At 40.0% G+C, this 14,564-nt stretch overlaps 1 pseudogene; it reads left to right on the plus strand.

The window, feature by feature from the left end:
- The first annotated feature begins 12,965 nt into the window (after positions 1 to 12,965).
- Positions 12,966 to 13,557, plus strand: LOC147357249 (nucleoside diphosphate kinase 6, mitochondrial pseudogene; annotated as a pseudogene).
- The last annotated feature ends 1,007 nt before the right edge of the window (positions 13,558 to 14,564 follow it).

The following is a 14,564-nucleotide window of genomic DNA, read 5'->3' on the forward strand; positions in this document are numbered from 1 at the left end:
GGATTTCCCAGGCAAGAATACTGGAGTGGGTTGCTATTTTCTTCTCCAGAGGATCTTCCTGACCCAGGGATCAAATTTCCTGCATTGCAGGCAGATTCTTTACCATCTGAGCCACTAGGGAAGCCCCCAATATCCAAGTGAAGTAAAAGTCGCTCAGTCATGTCCGACTCTTTGCGACCCCATGGACCATACTGTCCATGGAATTCTCCAGACCAGAATACTAGAGTGGGTAGCTGTTCCCTTCTCCAGGAGATCTTCCCAAGCCAGGGATCGAACCCAGATCTCCTACATTGCAGGCAGATTCTTTACCAGCTGAGCCACCTGGGAAGACCTATATCCAAGGGGAGGTATAAATTCTAGAACACTTCCTCTTTTCCAGGCTTCCAGCTCTCCACTTGGCCAGGATTGGGCCTCCCGAGTTCCCAGTCCAGCAGCACTGTCGTTGACTTCCCCTGAACTGATGGAGCAGTCCAGTGCTTAGTGAAAGAACATCTCCCACTCGTTCCATGTTAAGACTAAACTATTAAGCCTTCCTCAGACACTTTGTTGGCTCTGCAGCATTATTATGTCTATAACTAAGGAGACTTCCAAATAGGAAAAGGACTGCCTTTATTTTGGGGGGCTCCAAAATCACTGCAGATGGTGATTGCAACCATGAAATTAAAAGATGCTTACTCCTTGAAAGGAAAGTTATGACTAACCTAGATAGCATATTTAAAAGCAGAGACATTAGTTAGTCAACAAAGGTCAAGGCTATGGTTTTTCCAGTGGTCAAGGCTGTATATTATCACCCTGCTTATTTAATTTATATGCTGAGTACATCATGAGAAATGCTGGGCTGTATGAAGCACAAGCTGGAATCAAGACTGCTAGGAGAAATATCAATAACCTCAGATATGCAGATGACCTTTATGGCAGAAAGTGAAGAAAAACTAAAAAGCCTTGATGAAAGTGAAAGAGGAGAGTGAAAAAGTTGGCTTAAAGCTCAACATTAAGAAAACGAAGATCATGGCATCTGGTCCCATCACTTCATGGCAAATAGATAGGGAAACAGTGGAAACAGTTTCTTTATTTTGGGGGGCTCCAAAATCACTGCAGATGGTGATTGCAGCCATGAAATTAAAAGACTCTTACCTCTTGGAAGGAAAGTTATGACCAACCTAGACAGCATATTTAAAAGCAGAGACATTACTTTGTCAACAAAGGTCTGTCTAGTCAAGGGTATGTTTTTTCCAGTGGTCATGTATGGATGTGAGAGTTGGACTATAAAGAAAGCTGAGCGCCGAAGAATTTGTGCTTTTGAACTATGGTGCTGGAGAAGACTCTTGAGAGTCCCTTGGACTGCAAGGAGATCCAACCAGTCTATCCTAAAGGAGATCAGTCCTGGGTGTTCATTGGAAGGACTGATGCTGAAGCTGAAACTCCAGTACTTTGGCCACCTGATGGAAAGAACTGACTCATTTGAAAAGACCCTGATGCTGGGAAAGATTGAGGGCAGGAGGAGAAGGGGACAACAGAGGATGAGATGGTTGGATGGCATCACCGACTCAATGGACATGAGTTTGATCGAGCTCTGGGAGTTGGTGATGGACAGGGAGGCCTGGCGTGCTGTGGTTCATGGGGTTGCAAAGAGTCAGACACGACTGAGCGACTGAACTGAACTGAGCTAAAGGAGACTTCAGAAGACACGGAGCTTCCAGAATGAAGCAGCTCCTTCTTGTGTGCCTTCTGAATAGAACCAAGGATGCTGTGTACAGTCAGTACATGCTGTTGGGGACAAAAAAGTTTCTTCTACCCATTTAGGTTCTTTGGGCTGGTCTATTAATTAAATTGACATAAAATAGATTAACGGGCCTCCCTGGTGGTTCAGATGGTAAAGAATCTGCCTGCAATGCACTATACCCGGGTTCGATCCATGGGTTGGGAAGATCCCCTGGAGGAGGAAATGGCAACCCACTCCTGTAATCCGGCTCGGAGAATCCCATGGACAGCACAGCCTGGCAGTCTACAATCCATGGGGTTGCAAAGAATCAGACATGACTGAGCACTCATGAACCAACAAACAAATGAAAACAAATTAACATGAGAAAATCACATTTAATTACATACATATGGGAGCCCAAAGAAAGATAGTGAGAGGCTCCCTGAAAGTCGGGCAGTTGAGGCTGAGAGGCCATATTCTGAAATAAGAAGAAGGCAATAGGTGTCTGGAGTTTAAAAGGGGAGGAAGACAATTCACAGCAAGACAGCAAGAGCCAATGCTGGTCAATCAGTGCTTGCTGTGCCTCACAGAGACAGTGGGACAGAAAGGACTTTGAACAGAGAGGCTCTGCTGGGTTTCCCCCAGCTTTCCAAACAGGCCACGGCTCTTAGTTACCTCTGGCAAAAGCTATCTTCCTGGACCAGACTCTCCCTCTGAATTCTTTCAGGCAGTTAAGGGGGAGGTAAAACAACAATAGCAGCAACAACTCTTCCCGAGTCTTTTGTACCTTAATTGACTTCAGTTCAAACTAATCAATAAGTGTAAGTGGCATATTTTAGGGACATTCATTCTGAAATCTTTCAATGTCAAATAGTAATTATATTTTCATCTCTAATAATAGTCATACATGTTGAACAAACCAGAGAGCAGAGTTTAGTGTTTAACTATTTCAAATGGACTTGAAACCAAAAAGAAAAATAACAAATCATTTCACAAATATTTTTAATAAAAACTAGATAAAGAATAACAATATCACACAGATCCTTAGAAAGTTGTTTCTGACAGCTGCACCACACCAAGATTCCTGGTACCACAAGCAATTGCTCACTTAACACCAATATTGTTTCCTGAAAATCCCTACTTGATTAAAAAAGTCATCACCCCCACATTCCTTCTCTGGTGACAATCACAGTGGCAGAGGGAAAGAAAGAGCACTTAGCATCACTTCCAGTACATGATAGTCACACAGAATCTGTCTGTTTTCACGGCAAAAGTTGAATGTCATGTTACTTAAACTACAAATAAACCAAGTAGGGCTGAAATATAAACCATGGCTGAAGATCATCTCAAAAGCAATAAAAGTGGAAATGTTATGCAAGGAATTGGCTTCCAAGTTCTAATACACTGGAGCCATAGGGTAAAATGGTATATTTAGGATAAGCAAAAGGAAGTACACACAAGCAACCTACAGTTTGTGGCTCCAGGTTTTTCTTTTTCTGTTTTTCTTTTTTGTAAATTGTTTGATTTCACTCTACATGTTTACATAGGAGCTTTTAAAATGGTGGTCTGGCACTACTATTCAACATAGTTTTAGAAGCTGTGGCCACAGCAATCAGAGCAGAAAAAGAAATAAAAGGAATCCAGATTGGAAAAGAAGAAGTAAAACTCTCACTGTTTGCAGATGACATGATCCTCTACATAGAAAAACCTAAAGACTCCACCAGAAAATTCCTAGAGCTAGTCAATGAATATAGTAAAGTTGCAGGATATAGAATTAACACAGAGAAATCCCTTGCATTCCTATACACTAACAAAGAGAAAACAGAAAGAGAAATTAAGGAAACAATTCCATTCACCATTACAATGAAAAGAATAAAATACTTAGGAATATATCTACCTCAAGAAACAAAAGACCTATATATAGAAAACTATAAAACACTGATGAAAGAAATCAAACAGGACACAAATAGATGGAGAAATATACCATGTTCATGGATTGGAAGAATCAATATAGTGAAAATGAGTATACTACAATTATTGCAATTTATAGATTCAATGCAATCCCTATCAAGCTACCAATGGTATTTTTCACAGAGCTAGAACAAATAATTTCACAGTTTGTATGGAAACACAAAAAACCTCAAACAGCCAAAGCAATCTTGAGAAAGAAGAATGGAACTGGAGGAATAAACCTGCCTGATTTCAGGCTATACTACAAAGCTACAGTCATCAAGACAGTATGGTACTGGCACAAAGACAGAAATATAGATCAATGGAACAAAATAGAAAGCCCAGAGATAAATCCATGCACCTATGGACACCTTATCGTTGACAGAGGAGGCAAGACTACACAATGGAGAAGAGACAATCTCTTTAACAAGCAGTGCTGGGAAAACTGGTTAACCACTTGTAATAGAATGAAACTAGAACACTTTCTAACATCATACACAAAAATAAACTCAAAATGGGTTAAAGATCTAAACGTAAGACCAGAAACCATAAAACTCTTAGAGGAAAACATAGGCAAAACACTCTCCAACATAAATCACAGTAGGATCCTCTATGACCCACCTCCCAGAGTAATGGAAATAAAAGCAAAAATAAACAAATGGGACCTAATTAAACTTAAAACCTTTTGCACAATGAAGGAAAATATAAGCAAGGTGAAAAGACAGCCTTCAGAATGGGAGAAAATAATAGCAAATGAATCAGCTGACAAAGAATTAATCTCAAAAATATACAAGCAACTCCTGCAGCTCAATTCCAGAAAAATAAATGACCCAATCAAAAAGTGGGCCAAAGAACTGAACAGACATTTCTCCAAAGAAGACATACAGATGGCTAACAAACACATGAAAAGATGCTCAACATCACTCATTATCAGGGAAAGGCAAATCAAAACCACAGTGAGGTACCGTCTCACAATGGTCAGAATGACTGCTATCCAAAAGTTTACAAACAATAAATGCTGGAGAGGGTGTAGAGAAAAGGGAACCCTCTTACACTGTTGGTGGGAATGCAAACTAGTACAGCCACTATGGAGAACAGTGTGGAGATTCCTTAAAACACTGGAAATAGAACTGCCATATGACCCAGCAATCCCACTGCTGGGCATACACATTGAGGAAACCAGAATTGAAAGAGACACATGTACCCCGATGTTCATCACAGCACTGTTTATAATAGCCAGGACATGGAAGAAACCTAGATGACCACTGGCAGACGAATGGATAAGAAAGCACAATGGAATATTACTCAGCCATAAAAAGAATACATTTGAATCAGTTCTAATGAGGTGGATGAAACTGGAGCCTATTATACAGAATGACGTAAGCCAGAAAGAAAAACACCAATACAGTATACTAATGCATATATACGGAATTTAGAAAAATGGTAATGATAACCCTATATGCGAGACAGCAAATGAGACACAGATGTATAGAACAGTCTTTTGGACTCTGTGGGAGAAGGCGAGGGTGGGATGATTTGATAGAATAGCATTGAAACATGTATTTTATCATATGTGAAATAGATCGCCAATCTAGGTTCGATGCATGAGACAGAGAGCTCAGGGCTGGTGCACTGCGATGACCCAGAGGGATGGGATGGGGAGGGAGGTGGGAAGGGGGTTCAGGATGGGGAACACATGTACACCTGTGGCTGATTCATGTCAATGTATGGCAAAACCACCACAATATTGTAATTAGCCTCCAGTTAAAATAAATTAAAAATTAAAAAATAAAACATACACAAAAAATAAAAAATAAACTGTACCCCCCCAAATAAATAAATGGTGTTGGTACTGAACCAACTCATATCAGCCTATTTAAACCATGATGTGGATAAATGGTGGCATTTGTTGTAACCACCACAGGGCTGCTAGTTAGTGTTGGTGATCCAGGGTGCCATCCTCTGTTATCTGCTCCTTTTGAATTAAACATCCGAGAGTGATCTCAACCATCTCTACTGGTTGAACCATCACTCACTATTCTTTCCGAATTATACCTCCTCTTACACTTTTGTTGAAAGCTCCAGATCAATGCTATATATTCAACTGTTGGTTGGACATTTCCACCTGGAATATCCACATGCCTTTAGAGTTCAACCAGCTTTAAACTAAACATATCCTACTCTTCCCTCATTTTCTTAAACTTGCCCCTTTTCTTCTTCACGGCTCACTATGGATAGAATTTTGGGGTCTTATCGCAGCCCACCAATTTCATGATGCTATGTATTTGAAGATACTATTTCCCTGTCTGGAATCATCCTCTCCCACCCCTGAGCCAGGAAAAGATCTCTTCTTTCTCTAAGATCCAGCTCAAGGGCTCTCTCGTCAGATTCACCGACCCCTTCGACTGCCACCATCTCAGAACAAGCAGAGTCTGTGCCCTCAGATCTCATTTAAAACTGCTCCCATACCATGTTGTCTGTTCTCTGACGTCTCCTTTACCTTGTGGTTGTCAATTTGTAATTTATCTGTCTTTCTGATTGTCAGCTCTTCTGTGTATCTCATTGTTATTACCTCCTAGACCCTAGCCCAGGACCCAGATAGGGGAAATGAGCAGAAGTATAGCAGAGATTTTGAACTTGGAATCAGACAACCCAGGATGCAAGCCTTAATTTTTCTGAATACTCCTTTTTCTATCTAGTAGGGTTCAGAGACATAGCTACATTTTAATCATTTAAAATTATACAAACTGTATCTTCTGAACTCAATATAAAGTCTACTTTCTATGAAAATAACTATATTTTCTGGTTCTACTGATGGTTAACCACTTAAATGAGGATTTCTTCAGTAAATCTCTGAGGAGGCAAAGAGAAAAAGATACAGTTCCTCTATTGGTAGAGCCATGGAATGGATGTTACAAGGAGATTTTCTGTAATCCTACAGGTTGAGTCATGTTCTTAGCACCAGCTCTAATTCTATGCTCTTAATTGCTCTTGAGCTATTTTTTCCTCTTTCTCTTTTACTTCTGCTGTGCGCTTTGTTTCAAACCAGATCCTCACAAAGTGAAAGAGGATAATTAAGCCTGATATTTAAGCCTTTTTATTAATTTACATTTTATAGAGGGAGGAATGATGACTAGTTTTTTTTCTTATAGCAATACCAAATAAAAATTTTGTAAAGTTATTTCTAGAAAGCATTACTAGATCTGCAACTTATTTTCACAGGATATAAGTAATAGCTATCATTGATACACTTTGAAAAATGCTTTAATAAGACCTTTTTTTTTTTTTGAATTACCAATGAAGCCATTGGTTTTGAGCACCAGAAAAAAATTCTTTTCTCATATTAATTTTACATCGACTTTTATTTTATAAAGTTCATGCCATGATAAAGACAAATTCTAGTAATTACAATTGAAAATTCAGCTTGCAGTCGAGGGAACCAAGGAAGGTTTGTGGTGTTTGAAATATGATGATCATACATCTTTGAAGAAGAAACTATTTGCAATGGAATAAACATGTTAGATCATAATGTAAAGGTCAGATCCTGGGCAATCAGTCAGATTATTTTTAAAAATCACATTAAGGATACCATAAAAGCCTGACATTAAGGGCAGAAGAGTAATATGTAATCTAAATTGTGAGATGAGAAAGACCCTACCATTTATTCTATACCTGAAAGTTTAATTGCTAAGTGAAAGATCTTAGCAGCAAGTGAGTTCGGAAGAGCGTGTGGATCCTCAGCGTGGGTTTGATGGTTCATCCTGAGCTTACTTCTGCCTCAGCTTTTCCTTATTTATTTTTGGCTGTGCTGGGTCTTCGCTGCCGCACACAGGCTTTCTTTAGTTGCAGGGAGCGGGGGCTACCCTTCATGTGGTGCATGGGCTTCTCATTTCAGTGGCTTCTCTCGTTGTGGAGCACAGGCTCCAGGCACGTGGACTCAGTAGTTGTGGCTCATGGGCTCAGTCGTTGTAGTGCATGGACTTAGGTGCTTCCTTGTAAGATCTGCCCCGACCAAGGACTGAACCCGTGGCCCCCGCACTGGCCGGTGGGTTCTCAACCCCCAGACCACCTCTAGGAAGCCCTACCTCAACCTTTCTATCCAGCGTAACAACTATTTACCTCAGCCTCTCCTATTAGACTGAACTTTCTTAGATACGGGCACTTTGCTCTTTTCATCTTTTTTTTTTTTCACTTTATTTTTTTTAATTGAAGGATAATTGCTTTATAGAATTTCGTGGTTTTCTGTTATATATCAACAAGAATCAGCCATACACTCATGTCCCCTCCCTCCCGAAACTCCTTCCCACCTCCCTCCCCATCTCACCCTTCTAGGTTGTCACAGAGCCCCTGTTTGAGTTCCCTGAGTCATACAGCAAATTCCCATTGGCTGTATATTTTACATATGATATTGTAAGTTTCCATGTTACTCTCTCCATAAATCACACCCTCACCCTCCTCCCATCCCCCTGTGTCCATAGGTCTGTTCTCTATGTCTGTTTCTCAACTGCTGCCCTGAAAATAAATTCATCAGTACCGTATTTCTAGATTTCATATATATGCATCAGTATACAATACTCACATTTCTCTTTCTGACTTACTTCACTCTGTATAATAGGCTCTATAGAGGTTTGTTGACATCATTAGAACTGAATCAAATGGGTTCCTTTTATGGCTGAGTAATAGTCCATTGTGTTTATGTACTACAGCTTCTTTGTCCATTCATCTGTCGATGGACATCTAGGTTGCTTCCATGTTCTAGCTACTGTAAATAGTGCTGCAATGAACATTGGGGCACATGTGTCTTTTTCAATTTTGGTTTCTTCAGGGTGTATCTCTTCATCTTTTAAACCATGCCTAGCATGGTACCTAGCATAGAGCAGGCTCTTACTAAATACTTAATGAATCTATATATGAAAACATCAATAGAGTGTTTTTAAAGACAAAAAACTCCAAACATTCATACAACTAAAGCAGAGCTGTTCATCATCACTCCTTGAAAATGGAACTGTCTCTCACAAACACAACTGGCTGTGTCCTGCAGAAGTACAGGGTGTAACTTATAAAGCCAGTAGTTTTATTTCCTTTCCAACGGCCTCCTTACATGTAACCAAAACCTGTCACCCAGGTCACATTGGTTCAGTTGGCTGATGAGACCAATAACCCATCTCTGACAGTGACAATAGTAAGGGACCTGTTAGATGTAAAGATTGCCTGCATTGTTCTATACATCACTCTCTTTTTTTCTGAGTATAAATGGTATTTATAAAATAATATAAAAACATATAAATAAGGTAAAAAAATCACCACAATCTTTCTATTAACTTTTTGGTGTTTCCTTTACATTTTTAAAATAATTGAAGTTTAATTTTATCAGTTTTGTGTCTGGACTACATCATTCTGAGAGCATTTTCCATGTTACTATATTTTTCTCAAAAACATCCCTTTTAATAGCTGCATATATTTTGCCTTAAGGAATACCATACTACAGTGTATTTTTCACTGCAATAAATAATGCTTGATGGAATCATCTTTTACATAAATATTTTAAGCCTTTTTATATAGAAATATGATATAATGCACTTACATGTATCCATTAGCCAGGTCCAATCCATTTCCCTTCCTCTGGTCCAAATTGTTTTAAGGCAAATTCTAGACATTCTATTATGATGTAATTTACTTTTATTTATGAAATAAATTATTCCATATATTCTATGTATTTACATATATTATGTTTTTATAATAATACATATTGTTAGAGTATAATATATACTCAATTTTAAAATCAAATATCCAATCAGTTGTTCAAGCATACCAAATTTTATGGCACTTCATTTATTGTACTTTGCATATACTGTGTTTTTTTTTACAAATTGAAGTTCTGTGCCAATGCTGTATCAGGCAAGTCTATCAATGCTGTCCTTCCAACAGCATATGCTTCTTTTGTGTCTCTGTTATATTTTGCTAACTCTCACATTTCAAACTTTTTCATCATTATTATATTTGTTATGGTGATCTGGCATCAGTGATCTTTGATGTTACTATTGTCATTGTTTTGGGGTGCTATAAACCATGCACACAGATGGCAAAACTTATTGATAAACATGGGTTCTGACTGCTTCACCAATCAGCCCTTCCCCATCACTCTCTCTCTCCTTGGGCCTCCCTATTTCCTGAGACATAGCAATATTGAAATTAGGCCAATTATAAGCCTCTAAGTGTGCAAGTGACAGGAAAAGTCACACATTTCTTCTTTAAAAGCTAGAAATAATTAAGCTTAGTGAGGGAGGCTGAAAGCTAGGCCTCTTGCACCAAAGAGTTAGCCACATTGTGAATGCAAAGGAAAAGTTCTTGAAGGAAATTAAAAGTGCTACTCCAGTGAACACACAGAGATGGTTAAGAGAAACAGTCTTATTGCTGATATGGAGAGTTTTTAGTGGTCTGGACAGAAGATCAAACCAGCTGCCACATTCTCTTAAGCCAAAGCCTAATCCAGAGCAAAGTTTAACTCTCTTCAATGCTCTGAAGGCTGAGAGAGGTAAGGAAGCTGCAGAAGAAAAGTCTCATAGCAGAGGCTGATTCATAAGGTTTAAGGCAAGAAACTATCTCCATAACATAAAAGTACAAGTGCTAGTGTAGAAGCTGCAGGAAGTTATCCAGAAGATCTAGCTACGATAGTTACTGAAGGTGGCACCATTAAATAACAGATTTTCAATGTAGATGAAACAGCCTAATATTGGAAGAAGATGCCATCTAGGAATTTCATAGCTAGAGAGGAGAAGTCAATGCCTGACTTCAAAGCTTCAAAGGACAGGGGATAATGCAGCTGGTAACTTGAAGTGAATGCCCATTTACCATTCCTAGGGCCCTTAATAATTATGCCAAATCTACTTTGCCTGCTCTCTACAAATGGAACAAGTTCAGGATGATAGCACATTTATTTACAACATGCTTTACTGAATGTCTTAAGTCCACTGCTGAGATTCTGCTGCTCAAAAAAAAAAAAACAGATTCCTTTCAGAATATGACAGCTCATTGACAAGGCACCTGGTCACCCAAGAGCTCTGATGAGGATATACAATAAGATTAGTGTTACTTTCATGCCTGCTAACACAAGGTCCATTCTGCAGCCCATGGATCAAGGAGTAGTTTTGACTGAAAGTGAAGCGACTCCTTGTGACCCCATGGACTGTAGGCCACCAGGCTCCTCTGTCCATGGGATTCTCCAGGCAAGAATACTGGAGTGTGTTGCCATTTCATTTTCCAAAGGACCTTCCTGACCCAGGGATAGAATTCCAGTCTTCCACACTGGTGGTAGATTCTTTACCGTCTGAGTCATCAGGGGTTCCAGTTTTGATTATCAAGTCTTATTACTTAAGAAACATCACTTTATAAGACTATAGCTGTCATAGTGATTCCTCTGATGGATCTGGGCAAAATCTATTGAAAACCTTCTGGAATGAACTCACTATCCTAGACGTCATTAAGAACATTCAGGATTCATGGGAAGAGGCCAAAATATCAACATGAACAGGAGTTTGGAAGTTCACTCCAGCCTTCATGGATGACTTTGAGGGGTCCAAGGCTTCGGTGGCGGCTGTACCCGCAGATGTGACGGAAATAGCAAGACAACTGAAAGTGGAGCCTGGAGATATGTCTGAATTGCTGTGATATCGTGATACAGATTTAATGGATGAAACGTTGCTTCCTATGGGTGAGCAAAGAAAGTGGTTTCTTGAGCTAGAATCTACTTCTGGTGAAGATGTTGTGAAGGTTGTTGAAATGACAACAAAGGATTTAGAATATTAAATCAGCTAAGTTGAGAAAGCAGCATCAGGATTTGAGAGGACTGACTCTAATTTTGAAAGAAGTTCTATGTGGGTTAAATGCTGTCAAACAGCACTGCATGCTACAAAGAAATTGCTCCTGAAAGGAAGAGTCGATCAATGGAGCAAACTTCACTAGTCTTATTTTAAGAAATTGCCACAGCAACTACCCCGACTTTGAGGAACTACAACACTGATCAGTCAGCAGCTATCAACATCAAGGCAAGACCCTCCGCCAAAAAAAAAAGACTGACAACTTGTTAAAGGCTCAGATGACAGTTAGCATTTTTTAACAATGAAGTATTTTTAAATTAAGGAATGTACTTTTTAAAGACATAATTCAGTTGCGCACTTAATAGACTACAGTATATAGTGTAAACATAACTTTTACATACACTTGGAAACCAAAAAATTCATCTGACTCACTTTATTATGGTATTCGTTTTATTGCAGTGGTCTGGAACTGAATCCACAATATTTCTGAGGTATGTCTGTTGATTCCCAGGTGGTGCTAGTGGTAAAGAACCCACCTGCCAATACAGGAGTCAAAAAACAGGGGTTTGACCCCTGGGTTACAAAGATCCCCTGGAAGAGGACATGGTAACCCACTCCAGGATTCTCACCTGGAGAATCCTCATGGACAGAGGAGCCTGGTAGGCTACAGTCCATGGAGTTGCAAAGAGTCAAACACTACTGAAGTGGCTTAGCACACATGCTCACATGTCTGTACATAAATCTTTGATCACATTTCTGATTCTCTCCTTGGGATAGAATGTTAAAAAATGGAATTCTGGGTAAAGATGAAAGCTCTTGATGGATTATGATATCTCGCCAGATTGCTTTGCTGAAAACATTCATCCATCTTCACTCCCATGAGCAACAGGAGAGCCCCATTTTCCTTCACCCTAACCAACACCCAGTCATTGAACTGATAGTTTGAAATGCATTCTGAAAGAATCCTCTTCACCCAGAAGTTAACGGTGAGGTCTTTGGAGTCAGTCAAGGCTGAGATTCAATCCTTAGCCTGTGTAGCCCCATGATATGTGAGTCAGTCTCTGAACATCTGCTTCCTCATTCAGTAGATAAAAATACATACCACATAGAGTTTTGTGATGATTAGATGTAATAATATTTATAAAGTGCTTAGCATGGTCCTGGCAAATAGTTAAAAAAAATGCCTATTTTAGACTAAAAATCCCATGAGGTCATGTCTATTGTGGGTGGTTGTTTGTTGTTATTGCTGTTGTTTTGCCTTCACTTAGTGTCCAGTGAGGAGCTAGCACTCAATAACCCATGCCTGAGGGCTCAGATGAGGAAGGGTGAGGAGTACAGCCCTGATGGGTCTCCAGTCAGTCTCTCTGACAGCAGGAGGGAGGTGACCCTTGTATTGCGGAGCCTCAGGCCCTCCAGCTCACTCTGGCCCTGACCAAGCCTGCAGCTGCTCGTCACTGATCCTGGAGGCTGTTCATCTGCAGATACAGAGCAGCAAGGTCCTCACTGTATGAATGAGAGAAGCTCTGTAGAGAAAGGGATATTGCCAGAAGTTTTACCAAGAACATGAAGGGTGTTTTCTCTGTCAGAGGCTGGGGAAGTTTATGGCCAGTGGCCTATGTCCTTGCCCTCAAGGACACCACCCAGCTCTGGGGGACAGTGCAGGGACCCACCAGAGTGTTTCAAGCATGCTGCCTGGCCCCAGATTCACTTCATGGGAGTTTGGACCTCACCAATACCTGTAATACAACCCCTGACTTGGATGCTGTGGCTTCAGCTAGTAGGGAGAGTGCAGCTTCTTCCCTGATGCTGGTGAACAGGCTGGTGTGAGAAGAGAAGCCCCAGTTGCTCTGTGCCCCTGTGTACTGAGTCCCAGAGGGAGGCATCCTCTGTATAGCTGGAACAGGGCACAGGGCCGGCCGGATGCAGGCCAGTCAGTCTGTGAGGACTGGAGGTGTGGCTTGGCCTTTCTCACAGACCTCTGGTCCAGAGCATTCTGCTAGGACCAGGGATTCCTGGGGCTCCTGTGGCATTTCTGCTGAACATCACCACCTATGTGAAGGCCTAGCTCCTGCCTACCTTCCATTCTAGAATTTAACTCTCTCTCTACCTCGTCTTTGGAATGCTCATGGGTGGTTCAGAGAAATGATGGCTCCTTTTTTTTCCTGAGAACTACTTATCTTTTTTCAAGGAGGAGCTTGTCTAATTGACTTGCCTGAAAAATGCAGTGACTTTGTATTAGTAATACATGGTCTATTTTCTTAATGAAAAGTCAATATCCCCTTCCTAACATCATACATAAAAATAAGCTCAAAATGGATTAAAGACTTAAATGTAAGGTCAGAAACTATAAAGCTCTTAGAGGAAAACATAGGCAGTACATCCTTTGACATACATCACAGCAAGATTCTCTGTGACCCACCTCCTAGAGTAATGGAAATAAAAACAAAAATAAACAAATGGGATATAATTAAACTTCAATGCTTTTGCACAGCAGAGGAAACTGTAAGATTAAAACACAATGCTCAGAAGAGAGAAAATAATTGCAAATGAAACAACTGACAAAGGACTAATCTCCAGAATATATAAGCAGTTCATACAGCTCAGTATCAGGAAAAAAAAAAAACAGCCTTATCAAAAAATGGGCAGAAGACCCTAAATAGACATTTCTCCAAAGAATACATACAGATGGCAAATAAATGCATGAAAAGATGCTCAACATCACTCATTATTAGAGACATGCAAATCAACACTAGAATGAGGTATTGTCTCACACCAGTCAGAATGGTCATCATCAAAAAATATACAAACAATAAATGCTGGAGAGGATATGGAAAAAAGGTAGCCCTCCTACACTGTTGGTAGGAATGTAAATTGATATAGCCATTATGGAAAACAGTATGGAAAATCCTTTAAAAATAGGCATAAATCTACCATTACGACCCAGCAATCCCACTACTGGGATATATCCTGAAAAAGCCATGACAGAAAAAGACACATGTACCTTCAGTATTCATAGCAGCATGGTTTACAATAGCCAAAAAATGGAAGCAGCCTAGATGTCCATCAACAGATGTATGGATGAAGAAGATGTGGTA

This window comes from Bos grunniens, chromosome 15 (genome assembly GCF_055505025.1).
Source record: "Bos grunniens cultivar Pamir isolate PY7600 chromosome 15, Bosgru_T2T1.0, whole genome shotgun sequence".
NCBI classification, from domain to species: Eukaryota; Metazoa; Chordata; class Mammalia; order Artiodactyla; family Bovidae; genus Bos; species Bos grunniens.